Genomic DNA, 15,188 nt, shown 5'->3' on the forward strand with positions numbered 1-15,188 from the left:
CAATAGTTGGCTGGTTTTTCTACCACTATCTATACTTACAATGCCATAATACACTTAAATAGCAGAATGATGGACTGCGGATTGTTGCTGGAGGACTCTAATATTATAATAATTCGAAGGAAAACAGTAGAGTGAGAGCAAATGGAGAGGGTGGAAAATGAAATCCCCGAACCAGTAAAATTATATCATAATAAAATAAAATAAAAAACAAAAGACAACAAAATATAATTTTAATAAATAATAAAATGCTTTTAGAAAACATGGAATACTAAAAATTCAGGAAACGTTGTAATTTACCTAATGAGAGAGCTGTCTAAATTAAAAGTCATAGAAGTAATTATGACTTATTACATTGATTCAAGACAACCAGTTTTTAGCAAATAAAATGCAGCATTTTTATTTCTAAAGTAACTTTTAGATACTCACAGAATGTGCTGGACATGGCTGCCCTATTCACCTGTTGTCACCTAGAGACCAACGCACTTTCTTACAAACCAGTGTGAAGCAGCTACTCCTTCACAGGCTGCTGTCCCAGTGCCCATGACATCACCTGTTCATCTTGGCTTCTGCTCACATGGTCTTGATCTTTCCGTGGTATGTATACAGCTAGAGTTTCTTGTTTCACCTACTAAGATAGCTTATTACCAGAGATTCTACCACTGTATTGCTGAGCCCTACCCAAGGGGTTAGGCAAAATCCTTTTAAATGGCCAGCAAAGGCACTGGGGGAGAATCGTTTCTGGGAGGACTCTGCTGTTCTGGACCGGAGGAAGCCATCTCACAGGAGAAACGGTCTCTGCTCCTGGGAGGTTTTTCCAAGAAAACCAAAATACAGAAACAATTATTTAAAAATACTCTTGTTTTACATGTATGGTATAATGTAATTTAAAATCATGGCATAATTTCCATCAAGTCTTTCATCTTAAGATAGGGTCACATGAACATGTCTGAAGCAAAAATGCAAGTTAGCATTTTTGCTCTACCTTTTGTTTTGTGTGAGTTGCAGTTAAGATGCAGTGAGTGAATTCATTTCTGCTGTATATTTAGCAAATATATGTTAGCTACTTTTCAATCAATATTCATAAGTATTAAGCCACTATTTCAATAAATATTCATCTTGAAGGGAAGCTTAGAAAATGTGGAGTTAGCTAAGCAAAGCAAAACAAACAAGCAAACAGAAATCTTGTTTTTTTCCAGCCATGTCTAACTGATTCATTTTATCACAGGTTTAGCCAGAGACCACAAATAGCTTGTTATGGTCTGATTTGGGTCCTTCCCTGAATTGGTATGTTTTAACTATAATACTTCACGGGCTGTTTTAAATATAAGGATATTAAGAAGAAATTAATGTTAAAGGAAAACATAAAGGTGATTGCCTAGACAAAAAAAAAAAAAAATAACAGAGGACTGGTGTTCTCAATGAACTATGCTGTGAGAAAATCATCCCTGGCTCCACTTCCAATTCAGTTCCAATTTCCTGTCCATATTAATCCTACAATTCAGCAGGTGGCAGCTTAAATTTGGGGTCTTTCTACCCATCAAGTTCCTGGCTCCTGGGTTTGATCTGTCCCAGCACTGACTGTTACAAGCATCAGGGAACTGAGCCTGTGAATAAAATACTTCTTTGCCTTCCTGACTTGTTGGCTCTGTTTCTCTACCTCCTACATGATGTGGCATGTATATATACATGGCAGATTTGCAGAGACAAAAAAAGACAGAGAGATCGTCCATCCACTGGTTCACTCCCCAAATGGTCGCACTGGCCAGAGCTGAGTTGATCTCCCCATGCAGATGAAGGGTCCCAAAGCTTTGCACCACTGACAGCTACTTTCCCAGGCCACAAGCAGGAAGCTGGATCAGAAGTAGAGCATGTGGAACACAAACCAGTTCCCATACTGGATACTGGCAGGCAGAGGATTAGCTAGCTCATCCACCTAGCAGGGCCCTTGATTTTTTTTTTCTTTTACTTTTTAAAAAAAGAGTGGAGTAGGTACCCACGACGTGACCACACAGAAGAAAAGGCATGGGAGGACCTGGCAAGTTGGCCATGCACCAGTCAAAGGGACAAAGTTTAAAATAAATTAATCTTGCCAATAACTTGAATTTGGACCTCTAGCATCTAGAATTGCCCTAGGAGATCAATACATACTGCCTCAAAGGAGGCAGATACTAAAGACCCAACTCCCTCCCTAAGTTTGAACTGATTTTGATGCATCATATAGGCGCTGCCTTTTCTGAAAGGCAAGGGTGTTAGACACACTCCGAGTTTCCTGTTTTCTTGATGTCACCTTGAAATGATAGCTGCAGTAGAAGATGGAGACTGAAGAGCCTGCACAAGGGCCAGGTCGGTGTCCCTTCCTTGTCTTCATGGTTTGGGATGATGCATAGATGACTACCCGTGCCACATTACAGCATTTGATACATCAGTTTACAGCAAGTTGAAAATGGAAACAGGTGCCAACTTATACCAGCCAGACCACAGAGCCCTCCTGTAAAGTCAGAGGCCTTCTGGGAAACTTCGGCATTAAGGAATACAAAGCACAGAAACACGGAAGTACAATGGGATACTCTAATGCGCTTTGCAAATACATATTCTTTTTTGTTACAGGAGATGGAAATTTGCAGTAAAATTGTATTAGATCAAAAGGTTTATCTAACTAATGGACTTAACAAACCTGCAGTGAGGTAGGCAGCTAGTTCAGGGACATAAGTTTGGAAGCCACTCCCCCCTCACCACCTAGGAGTTCCCTGCTGGCCACCTGTGACTTTCACCTGTTGTGGCTTGGAATCTCTCATTCTAGGGAGAGGCTCACCCTCTTGGTCATGTGTTTCTGTCACTTTGGCAGTCTGACTCTCAGTTTCTCCAGTCCCTCCTTGCTCTCCGGCTTCCTAAGGGCAGACTCCAAGCATAGGTATCCTCTGAACGTGACCCCTGTATGTCTGTACTCCTCACCCTCTATGCACTGCTTGGATGGCACAGTGGAGATGTTAATGCTGAGATGCTTTGTCTTCTTTTTTAAGACTTATTTTATTTTATTGAAAAGTCAGACATATAGAGAGAAGAAGAAACAAAAAGGAAGATATTCCATCCATTGATTCACTCCCTAAGTGGCCACAACGGTCAGAGATGAACCGATCCGAAGTTTTGGGCCATCCTTGACTGCTTCCCAGGCCACAATAGAAAGCTGGATGGCAAGCTGGGCCACTGGGATTAGAACTGGTGCCCATATGGGATACCAGTGCCTGCAAGGTGAGGATTTAGCCACTAGGCTACCACGCCAGGCACATGCTTTATATTTCTAATGTGTGCACTATCAGGAGTTCCAGGAGAGGTGAGGCCTAGAATTAGTGGAGTGTGGGCAGAGAAGCCAGGGAAAGGTGAATGTCTGCAGCTTTGTAAGTGTGTCCAGGTTATTTGTCGCGTATCTCTTAGGATAACGTATATTGCTGGGGAATAGAGCTTACAGCCAATACATCATGATGGCGTATTCTCTGTGGTCAAGTGTGTTCCAGAAAGTGCCACTTTAAAAAACACTCAGCCATTTCATTTGGAGGAACCATTTCAAGGGGCTCACCCTTTTCATGCTGTGAAAGTGATACATAAATGTAAGAAGGAAGGAAGAAATTAACATGGACAGCATGCCAAGCTCCTGCTGGGAACTGCATTAAGCACTTTAGATATTCAATCTTATTTAATCCTTACCTCCACCCTGTGAGGGAACTATAATTATCCCCTTTCTTTTCTTTATTCTTTTTTCTTTTTTTAACAGATGAGGAAATAACTGCTCAAATGATTATGTGACTTTTCAAGATCAGACAGCCAGTAACTGAAGAACTAGAACGGGCAGTTGGCACTCACATTTATTTAACTACAGAGATCTTGCTGTTAGCAATACTGGACAAAAGATAGGACAAGAGATAGGAAGAGAACAATTTCAGTGGAATGTAAAGTGAATTTTCTGCTTCAGTAAAACCGTGCCTAAATATGTAACATTTTACTAAACGTAGAAATGTCATATTTAACAAAAAAAGCGTCATAAATGAAAATCCACGTGCATCTGCCTAGGTTATTTTATGATTTAATATTATTCCATGAAGAATTTCATTATTGGAATTTAAACTGCGAAGGTAGTTGAGAATTCACGAAAGAACGTGAACTCCTGTGGATGACATGGACTCTCTTGAACTTTCCCTGCTATTGTGTTGAATGAACTTGGCACCTGGACTGACTGCGACTTAGAAAGTAACAGTACGGTGTGCGTGGGGCCTTGATGGACAGGTGAGTTCAGGTTGCCAAAAATGCTTTTAAAAGAATGGGCAAAAATAAAATGTGGTTGAAGAGATGACATCAACTATACAATTTTGAGATGCGGTTATGCAAGTTTTATAAATCTTTTAACAGTGCATCCACATATAATAAATGGTACGTGCAAAAAGTCAATTTCTGAAGAGCAACCTTAACCTCAAAGACGATCCTCGACTTACACTGCCAATATGTTGAGTTCCCATGGTCAGATTTGAAAACTCCCTAGTCAAATTTTTTTTAAAGATTTATTTTTATTATTTTTTTATTGGAAAGGCGGATATACAGAGAGGAGAGACAGAGAGGAAGATCTTCCGTCTGATGATTCACTCCTCAAGTGAGTGCAACGGCCGATGCTATGCCGATCTGGGTCTCTCATGCAGGTGCAGGGTCCAGGATAGAACTGGCGCCCATATGGGATCCCGGGCGTGCAAGGCGAGGACCTTAACCACTGCGCCACCGTGCCGGGCCCCTCCCTAGTCAAATTTTAACATGATCCTCTCTGATAAGTATTTTGCTATTGTTGGAGAATTTTCCTTTTTTTTGAAAACGTAGAAAATCTATATGAAGGAATAACTTTGAGAAACCTACAATTTCCACATTCTGGTGGTTAGAATTAGTTTCTCTTGAGAGTGTGCATTGCCATTATAATGTAAAAATAAAAGCTAAGGGGCTGAATTTGACAGTGTGCCTATTTGATTAAATCACAGTAGTCACAGAGCTCATATTTCTTGGTGCCAGCATTGTGGCACTACGGTGTAGCAGCTTAAGCTGCCATCTGTGGTGCCAGGATCCCACATGGGCATCAATTCATGACCTAGCTGCTCCACTTTTAATCCTTTCCCTTCCTATTGGTCTGGCCAAAGAGGCAGGACAGGGTTCAAGTACTTGGGCCTCTGCCACACGTGTGGCAGACTAAGATGGAGTTCCTGCATCCTGGCTTCGGCTTGCCCCAGCCTTAGCTGCCGTGGCCAGTTGGAGAGCGAACCACTCTTCCTCTCCATCTCTCTTTCAAAAAACACAAGTTTTTTTTGTTGTTTGTTTTGTTTTGTTTTTTAAATAACTTATTTCCAATATGCTCAAAACTGTGGGATTTGGAGAGGCTCAAAGGTTAAGAAACTGATGGAGACCGCTGGTCAGCAGACAACAGTAAACTGCAGCCCTCTGTTCAACAATGAACCTGAGACCGTCCCCGGTCTGCAATAGCAGAGGAGCCGTCAGCCCAGCTCTGCTCACAGGGCAGCCCTCACCGCCACACCTGCCCGCCCCTCATCACTTTGTGGGAATGTGAAGCAGAGGAGCCTTCCAGGGAAAAACCAGTATTTTTGCACCAACAATGTATTGTTAACATAAGAAATGTGTATATTTTAAGGCATCAAGGCTGTGATAATATGGAAAGGAATTAATGAAGAAGTGATATATTTTACATGTGCTCTTATTTCAGATTAAAAATCAATAGTTGGCAGTTGGGCATCTATAATCTGCTGAAGTTCATCTTATTGCAAGTGGGTAGTTGCCAGCCTCAATGATGTTGATTGAACAGGAAGAGGCTATATGTGTGCAACTCAAGGAACAAGGCACAAAATACTTTGCTCACAAGACTATTGTAATAAACTCATGAAACAATGGGAGTGAGAGCGTTTTGTCATATGCCTGGCATACAATAGTTGCTCATTTTTAAAATTAAGATGATTTTTTTAAGTGTTATGTTAGTTGTTCCATAGGCAAAGTGTTAGAGATGCGAGATTTCAAATTAAAATTCATAATGAAAAGAGTGAGGCCTGCCTCGAATTTTCCTTAATAAAAGCGGGGAAGCGGGGGAGATATTGAGACAGTAACCAAAGTTGTAACCAGAGTTCTACAAGATCTGAATTTAAATCGGTGGAGAAGTAAAAAGGGTAGATAGTAGCTAATTTTTATATTAATATTTTCTTTAAAAGACAAAGAAGCCATCAGATTTCTCTTTGGTGGCTCACTTCAAAATGCCTGCTATAGCAGATCGAGTCTTAGACAGATTTTGGAAGCTAAGCATGCAAACGAGTTCTCCCATGTGATAGACAGAAAGTCAATTATGTGACCCCTCACCCCCGCCTCCCAGCCTTTGCACTCACAGGAAGCTGCAGGGAGGAGCTTAAGAATGAAATCCACACACTCTGATGTGGAGGCTGGCATCTTACCTGCTAGGCAACCTACTGGCTCCATTGGCTTTTACCTGGTGGCAAATGGATTCGTAATTGAGTTTTCATTGACTGAAGAACTAGATCCTAAGCCAGAAATCATTCAGTAGTTAAAAAGCCTATTTCTTGAATCATCACAAGTCAAAGAGAATCGATTAACGCTTCAAGTTTGCCAAAAGGCATTCAAACTGGAAAATAATGCAATGACAATTATGTGCGTCTTCTAACCTCACACACTATAGAATTATGCTTGAAATTTCAGCTGTGTGTTCAGCCACAGCTGCTACCAGACACATTTGTGCTTAGGAAATCTATTGCCAATTCATTACTTACTGTTATCTATTGCCAATTAGGCATGGGAAATGGACTGTCAATGTGTTAGTTACTGCGGATTATTTCTAATTATGCTTGGGAAATCTACTTCCCCATTCATTGGTTGTTATGATTTAGTTTTGAAATTTCAGGAGTGATATTGCAGCAGTTATAGCTGCTACCAGACATAATTATGCCTGTGAAATTGGTTGCTTAGTAAATCTGACCCACTATCCTGTAGTATATTCAAATAAATTTCACACTGGTTTTGACCAGAATAATTAATCTATTAACAATGCTTAAAAGTAATGTGATGCTTAAACAGGGCTCAAGTATGACAAGGAGCTTGTTAATTGAAATAGTCATTCAAATAACTATAAACCCCCAAATTTCAATGAAATTAGAGCCATCCAAGAAATACCAGGATGTATTGACAATACTGTAATTCGAATATGAAACAAAGCAAAAGCTATACTACTAAAGTAATCCTTCCATTTGTCAATCAAACTCACTCTAGAGGGAATGAGGCAATTTCCACAAGAAATCCAACTGAGATAATTCATGTCTATCCCACACACAAGGGTGTGTAGATTAGCGATTATCATCAGCAACCTCTTATGGGCCCTCAGTAATTTTTGCTATTGCTGTTGGTATTTAACAGTTTTATAGATATATATTGTTGATAATTCTGAAATAGAACAAGGGAAATTTGACAGTTGGAGATTTTCTCTTATTCCTTTAAACAATAGCTAGATTTCGGCAGCTTACTCCTACATGCCTCGCATAGCAGAGTGAGTCCTAGGCCAGAGGGGTGCTCTGTGCTTTGCAGGTTTCTAAGCAGATTTCCCATGAACTGCTGGAACACTGGACCTGACCCCCAAGGCCTGTTCATCTAAAGACCAGTGAAATCTTTACTGCTCCTGACAGTCCTACATCTGGGGCCATTCCAAGCTGCTATGACAATGCCTATAATGTCACCCAGGAACCTTTCTGCATGTGCCCCACCCAACTCATCAGCTCATCTCTTTGGCCTGCTTCACCTCCCCCTCAGCCTACTTCAGAATGGACTCTGCAGCTGCCCAGCGCAATGAGGCTTGTTTTCACACCACCTGCTTTGAACTCTAAGATCCTAAGACCTAACCACCAGCCCATACAAACAAAACACCCCTAACATTGGCTACATGCTATATATGTTTATATTTTTATATAAATTATATTCTCATTGGGTGTGTTCTATGTGTCAGGCAATGTTACTCATTAGCTTGTACTAAGCACAAGGTGTTCTCCAAAAGTTTTATTTCAATGAAAAAAAAATCAGAAAATAACTTTACTAGGGCAAAACTAACAAATTAATACCTATATCAGAACATTGATCCAAGATTGATTAATATTCTATGCAAATTAAACGAGATAAACAACTGATTAGTTTGTCATTATTATCAGCACTTAGGAAAAATCCTCGAATTGACAAAGCAGAGTTATGGCTTGAATCCATAATGTAATAGATAAATGAGCTTGTCATACGAAGAAACAAAGTTGAATATTAGAATTGAAAGGGTGTTATTTACTTTGGAAGGTGCTGAGAGCTGATCACACATAAAAACTTTTTTTTTTTCATTGTTTACCCTAAAGATGCTAAGAAATGTAAGCTCAGTCTCCCTGTTAGGATATGAAGCCCAGATAACAGGACATGAGCAGAAGAGTTGGATCCGTTTTGCAGACCTGGTTCCTTAGGCATTCCCTTCAAGTAGACGCGAACCTCATCTCCAATACAGCTAGGATAAAATGTGAAGCTCAGTCACACGGGGAGAGCAAGAACAGCATCCTGTTTATTCACTCCGTGCACTAATGAGGCTGATGTACTGTTTTTGTATTTAGATCAGTGTAATGTCGGGGATCTATTTTTTACAGCAGTTTATCAACCGTAAGTAAAAAAACAAAAGCAAACAAATACTTCTGCAAACTTGCTGCATTTGTACCTTGTGCTGTCTGCTCTATCTTATTATTAATCACGTTAGGTTTTGCTTCTGAGTCTCCATACAGCACAGAATCCTTCCAAATCAAATACCACAGGTCAATATCAACCAAACAGAAGAACTGTGCGAAGTGAAACCCGTGTTCCCCATCTTCCTCTTGTTCACAGGTGATTGTAGCAGGCACTCGGAGAGCTCACCAAATTTGACCTAATTCATCAGGAACACGAGGCTGCCTGCACATATTAAAGGTTTTTGTTTTTTTTTTAAATCATAGCACTCTTGAATATATCATAAGAAATATTCATTGAAATATGAATTCATTCATTCAATGAACACATTAGTTGAAATGTGTTGCCTAAATTTTGAATACAAATTTGATTTAACGTATGTTGGCATCTTATGTGGCTTGCACTTTTGGTGTTGTTGTGACAAAATACCTGAGACTGAGTCGTTTATGGGGAGCTGGGGTTTATTTTGCTTGTGATTTGGGTGGCAGAAAGTTTGGTTAGCATGGTGCTGGTCTCTAGGCTGCCACCAAAGTTACTTTGTAACAGCCCATTCTCTCAGCAACTAATTTATTCTCAGAATACCTATCCAATTCTGAGAATATTTAATCAGTTCATTAGAGTAGACCATGAATTACTTATTCATCTTCCACTGGGATCCACTTCCTTTGGCTTCACTTTCTCCACGCTGAGAAATGCGTTTTTAGCACAAGAAAGAGTAGGAACAAACGAAGCCTAAACCATAACACTGTCCAATTTGTATTTTTATTTTTTGTAATTTTTATTTATTTTTATTTTTTGGATGGATTTAGCCATTTATTTTTCATGATTCACTTCCCCAGGCTCAGGGATTCTCCCTTCCACCATTGCTATCCTCTCCATTTCCCCTATATTAACACAATAGCGTAGCCTTCAGCAACAGTCACAAGTCTATTCAAATGCTATTTAAGAGTATCATGACATTGCAGGTATAGACAATGCTAGAAAGTCCAGCCTCATATTGTCAAGATATATTTAATAGTTTCATTGCTTCTGTATATGTCAAAGATAGGTATTATGCCATATTTTACTAAAAGTTCAGGTCCTACTTCAATGGCAATGAAGCATATGAATTATGGCTTTGAATAGCGAAGGGATGACAACTTCTAAGCTTTTGATATATGAGATTGCTTTCAAAATTATTTACAATCATACAGTAAGTTGTTACATTGTTAGAAGCTAGGTACGTAAGAAACATAAGCAAACAGCATGGTACATACATATTTTGTATGAACATAGTTAAAACTGTGTTAAAATTAAAGGATAAGTTCATTTTGGCGCCCCGAATTTGAAATCCACATACTGTGGGAGCCGGCTGACATGTGTGACTACATTTTGTAGGGGCTACTGCATTATGCTTAATGCGCCAGCATTTGGCAACCTTGCTATGCTGGGCTTTGCTTCCTCTACATGTCCACACTAACCATCTCTGCCCCATTGATATCACCAGTTATGTCGCCTTATAAGGCTTGCCCTGACAACCTACAAATGCACTTCAGCCTGGTGCATTTGTTTAGGCCCAGCCAGTATAACTAACTCATCCTGACTAAATAACTCTCTCCATACAAACTGGAAGGGTGATGTTCTCTTGTTCTGAGAGGTGAGTTTGTCAATTAGCACTAACTACTGGCAATGGATCTGTGTGACCCTTGATGCGTGGTGTGGTAAGGTTCATGGCATTCACTGCTTTCACCTAACTGTCTCTTCTTAAAGTGCACGTTCCATACACATTTCAAACATCCCTTGCGTGATAGCTTCTATGTTTGAGTTTATTTTTGTGCTTTCTTCAAGGCCATGTAAAAGAGTAGTTGAACAAATTGACCATGCTGTCAGACTAGATGTGGTTAAATTTTGACTTTAGCCTCAGCTCTAACATTGACTAAGCTGTGCATTTTCAGTGGTACCACTTCCTTCACAAAAATATGAAAATGTTGAAAACACATTACATCAGGTATTAAGATAATTAGATGGAAACTGTGTGAATGCCATCTAACAAAGTTTGGCTCACAGAATTGATTCAGTAAATGTTAGTTTTTGTTCACACAAGGGACATAAAAAGAGTTATTTGAGATAGTGAAAAACCAACCATTTTATTTTTGTCATGCCTATATATCTATCAGCCTACAAAAACAACCAACCAAGCAAATTTCTGAAATTAGACACACGGTACAGATTCTTTATGATCTATTATTAATAAAAAAAGAATTATAGAGATTTCTATCCTACATACAAATTGTTTGCCAAAGAGAAAAAGCCATTTTTGAATGTGTGGAAAGAATGCTATTTTCACTAAGTTATAATGCCCTTAGTTCGAATCCGCTTTTCTTGTAGGAGAGGGTCTTTTGTGGCCATTCAGTTGACTCTTGAGATGGCTGCATCGCATATTTGAATAGTGAGTTCGCGTCCTGACTCCACCTGCAACCCCAGCTTCCTGCACATATTCCCTCTCAATAGGCAGCAGGTGAATGGCTCAAGCAGCTGGGTCTCTGCTATCCACATTGTTGATTGAGTTCTTGGCTTGTGACACTTGGCTCCTGGCAAATGTCAAAACCCAGATATCATGGGCATTTAAAGCGTAAACTAACAGATGCATCTCTCTGTCTTTGTGATAGTCTAAGATTAAAATTTCATATATATGTCATGAGATAGCTATTTTTTGAATTTAGAACTCTGGTATTCTGGGAAGCAAAATAAATCTATACTAACCTACAGATAAATAAAAAATTCATTTACTGCATACAGACATGGGTAATGCTAAGATAGGCCAGTAACAGCAATCCCACCTTAAGGATTGGAACTGGAACTATGGACCAGGACACTAGCCGGCTCTACTCCATTCCATCTCACAGCTGTGTCTTCCTCACTTACTACTTAATTCCTCTCTCTGCAAGTGACTTTCTGTACTTTGCTGTACAAAAGGCAAAATGTGGTTGTTTTATGTCATGTCAGGTTAGTGCCTCAGACTAAACTTCAATCCTTCAGGAACCTAAGGAGATGCGCCTCCTGAGAGAATGTGGCACACTCTGTTCCCGGAGATGACAAGGTCAGAGGGTAGAAACATGGCTAGTGTATCAAGCTCCCAATGTAATGTTGTCTACACCCTCCTGGGTAGTGTTAGGGGAAAGTATGTCACTGTGGACTAGAGATTTCTCCATAACTGTTAGAATATTATCTTATTCATTTAAAAATAACACCCAGGAGGTCACACAATTTGAACAAGTTGCTCAAAGTCATATAATAAATGACAAGCAGCAATCCCCAAAGCTTCTTTCTGACTCTTGGACAGGTTTTTTATTTTATTTTATTATTATTATTTTTTTGTCTGAACTTGCCTCCCATCCAGTAATGCTGGGACCCCTGTCCTCTTAACTCTTCTATACTTATCTCTAAGGTATCTTTAAATTTCTGGCTTGCTCTGGCTAATGCCCAATCCTGGTGTCTATTAAGCTATAAAAGTCTTAAAGTGTACATTTCCATTTTCTTGTTGTTTTCAAATTTTTCCTTCTACCTCTTAACACCCACTGAGCTAAAAGAAATCCACTTCACAGAATATAGGCCTCCAGAGGAAAGTAGTTTTAAGGATATTAAGTAGCAGAAATTCTTGCAAACTTCTGATGTATATTTTGAGCAAAGCTGCCTCTGGTACTAAATGCATAGTACTTTGTCATTTTCTCCCTATTTTTAAGCCACTAAACTAGAGTCTAAGAAATGATATTTATGCTTAACCTCCTTCTCTAATAATAACAACATTTAATTAAAACTTTTTGGTCAAATAGAGAAAAATATCGATGTCAGTAATAAAGAGCTACATTGCAATGGTGTATCAAAACATTATATTATTCCCCATAAATTTACATGTGTATTTATTTTTATTAAATAAAAATAAGATATAAATTTTAGAAAGAAATTGCTAATGAGTTAGTATGAAATTCTGTCTTACTAGAGCTGATCTTTAGGTAGTTTTTTAGCTGAGCTAGCATAATTGTGAAAATAATGTGATTTTGTGACAAAATAGGTAACCTCAGATAACATGGCACTGGGCCCAAGTCAGAGGCTTTGATTAAACAAAGACCTTGAAATTCAAAGTACTTCCTGGTCCTTCTATTAACGGTCTTTATGGTAGTGACATGGAAGATATAACTTAAAATATAATTATTTGGTTAGAATGGCTCCTGTTATAATTTTTTCAAAGAGGATGAAAAAGAAAATAAAAGTTAAATGTTGGCAACCCAAGTTTGAAAGCTTTTCTGAAGTGTTGAAATTTGAACATGAACTATAGAAGAACATCCAGGAAGAAAATGAAGCAGGCAGGTTTGGTTCTATTTAATTTGGCTTCGAAAATGTAACATGATGGAACTGGTAACCTGGATAAATTTTTGTAGGTATATTCACTGGGGAAGACTAGCCTAATTACAGCTGTGCAGACTTCATGCAATCCAAAATGGCCTTATGCACAATTAATCTTTTGAAACATGAAAATAGTTCTGCAATTCCTCACTTTTGCAAAAAAAAGTGAAAGGAAGGAAACATAAATCAAATTTTAGTCAGTAGGCCAGAAATTTACTTAATTGACAATTTAGTAAAACAAAGCCTCAGTAAATTTTTATTACATTGGGACAACTCATAATTCACAAGTCTTTTAGTCCTGGCAGGCAGAATTGCATCCTAATTTTTACTCACCTGGAATAATAAATCGCTCTTTCCCCATCTTCCATTCCTGAGCGCTCATGTTTGACTGAGGTGACACATTAAAGGGATAACCTTTCTTAAACTAAACTGATGTTACAATTCCTTTCTGCAGTATGCCTTAGAAGGCTTCCATTACTAACAATATAAAAAAACATTTAACAGACAAAATATCAATTCTACTGATTTGATAAGCTGTAAATAGTTTCAGCCACTGCAGCTTTAAAAATCAACAGGTACTGTTAAAATTCCTTGTAATTAATGAGATAAGTTATTTTTTTCTTTCTAGTAATGCATAATGGCACTTGGGATAGACACATGATATTTGATATGAAGTTAGTAAGGAGAAAGTATACAAGTAAAAATAAAGCAGGAAACGAATGAGTAATATTTATGACACTTATGTTGAACGTCAGTGCAAAGAGAGTATCATATAAAATGCAAAAATACACAGATTACTATTTGCAACTCTCAATTACATGCCCACATGTAACAGAGAGAAGCTAATTATCCTGAACACCGGCCTCCTACCTTTTTCATTGGGAGTTTCTCATGTTTTTTTTCCCCTCTGCCCTCTCCCTGCATTGCATTTTATTTTAATTGCCACCCTGCTATCAAATGAAAGGGAAATATTGCTGTAGGGATGGGTGGAAATTATAGGGTTTTCAACATTCCCCAGATGGGCCAACTGCTTGACAGGGCCATGTTTTCCGGAATGTAAGTTTGAAGGTCATGGCCCAATTTCTACCCATGAGATCTGTGGAAACCCACAGTGTGTGGCTTGGAGACGATGCCTTGGTGCAGGAACTCCAGAAGAACCAACTCTGATCGTCATCTGCTCAGACTGTAGAGCCACATCACAGAATCTTGCTCAGCCTCGCATCTCAAGTGAATTCCACAGTTGAGTGTTTCTTCAGTAATAACTTGCCTTTTTAAAACTGACTCTTAGATAAAATTTCACATGCCTTTAAAGACGCATCCTCTTCCCTCCTCCTTTGTGACAGCTGCATTTGTCTCTCAGGATGCATTATTGTCGCTTTTGCACATCAATATATGTTTCTTAGATGGTAGATCTGCTTCCTACAGAGTCACTCTTGTTGATCATCACCAGAATAGCATGTAATTGCAGAGGATCCAGATCACAGCGACATTCAATAATGTATTCTTGAAATACTAAGGAATGAAAAAAATGACTGACTTAATGGCATTAATCAGGCAAATGGCTTGGTACCACACTAAATGCAGCTTGTTCCCTGTTCTCTAGTTTGCAAGTCCAATATCAACATCGAAGAGATTCAAGAAATAATATTTGCAGCAGTTGCGTTTCCCATGGCATGACATGAACAATTATTTTTAAAATTATTGAGAGCCTCATGAAGACACTGTGATGAGGCTTCCTCATCCAGTATGGACAGTAAAGAACATCTGATAAAGGTTAAATTAATGTTACTTAACAGATGAGAAACCTGGGCTACAGAGGTTAGCAACTTGTTCAAAATCGCACAGCTAGAGAAGAGAATGCTGATTTGTGGCCAATCTGACACCAAACCATTGTTTAACCACTATGTAATTTGCCTCCAAGCTCCAAGTTCCAAAACCAACAAATGTTCAGCTGCTGCTCCAATCCTCAACCTCCTCTTCTATTCCCAGGCCTTTTGGTCAATCTTCATGAAAGTAAGAGCTGCTCATAA

Source organism: Ochotona curzoniae, unplaced genomic scaffold, assembly GCF_017591425.1.
Source record: "Ochotona curzoniae isolate NIBS_2020 unplaced genomic scaffold, NIBS_Ocur_1.0 scaffold_4505, whole genome shotgun sequence".
Taxonomy (NCBI): Eukaryota; Metazoa; Chordata; class Mammalia; order Lagomorpha; family Ochotonidae; genus Ochotona; species Ochotona curzoniae.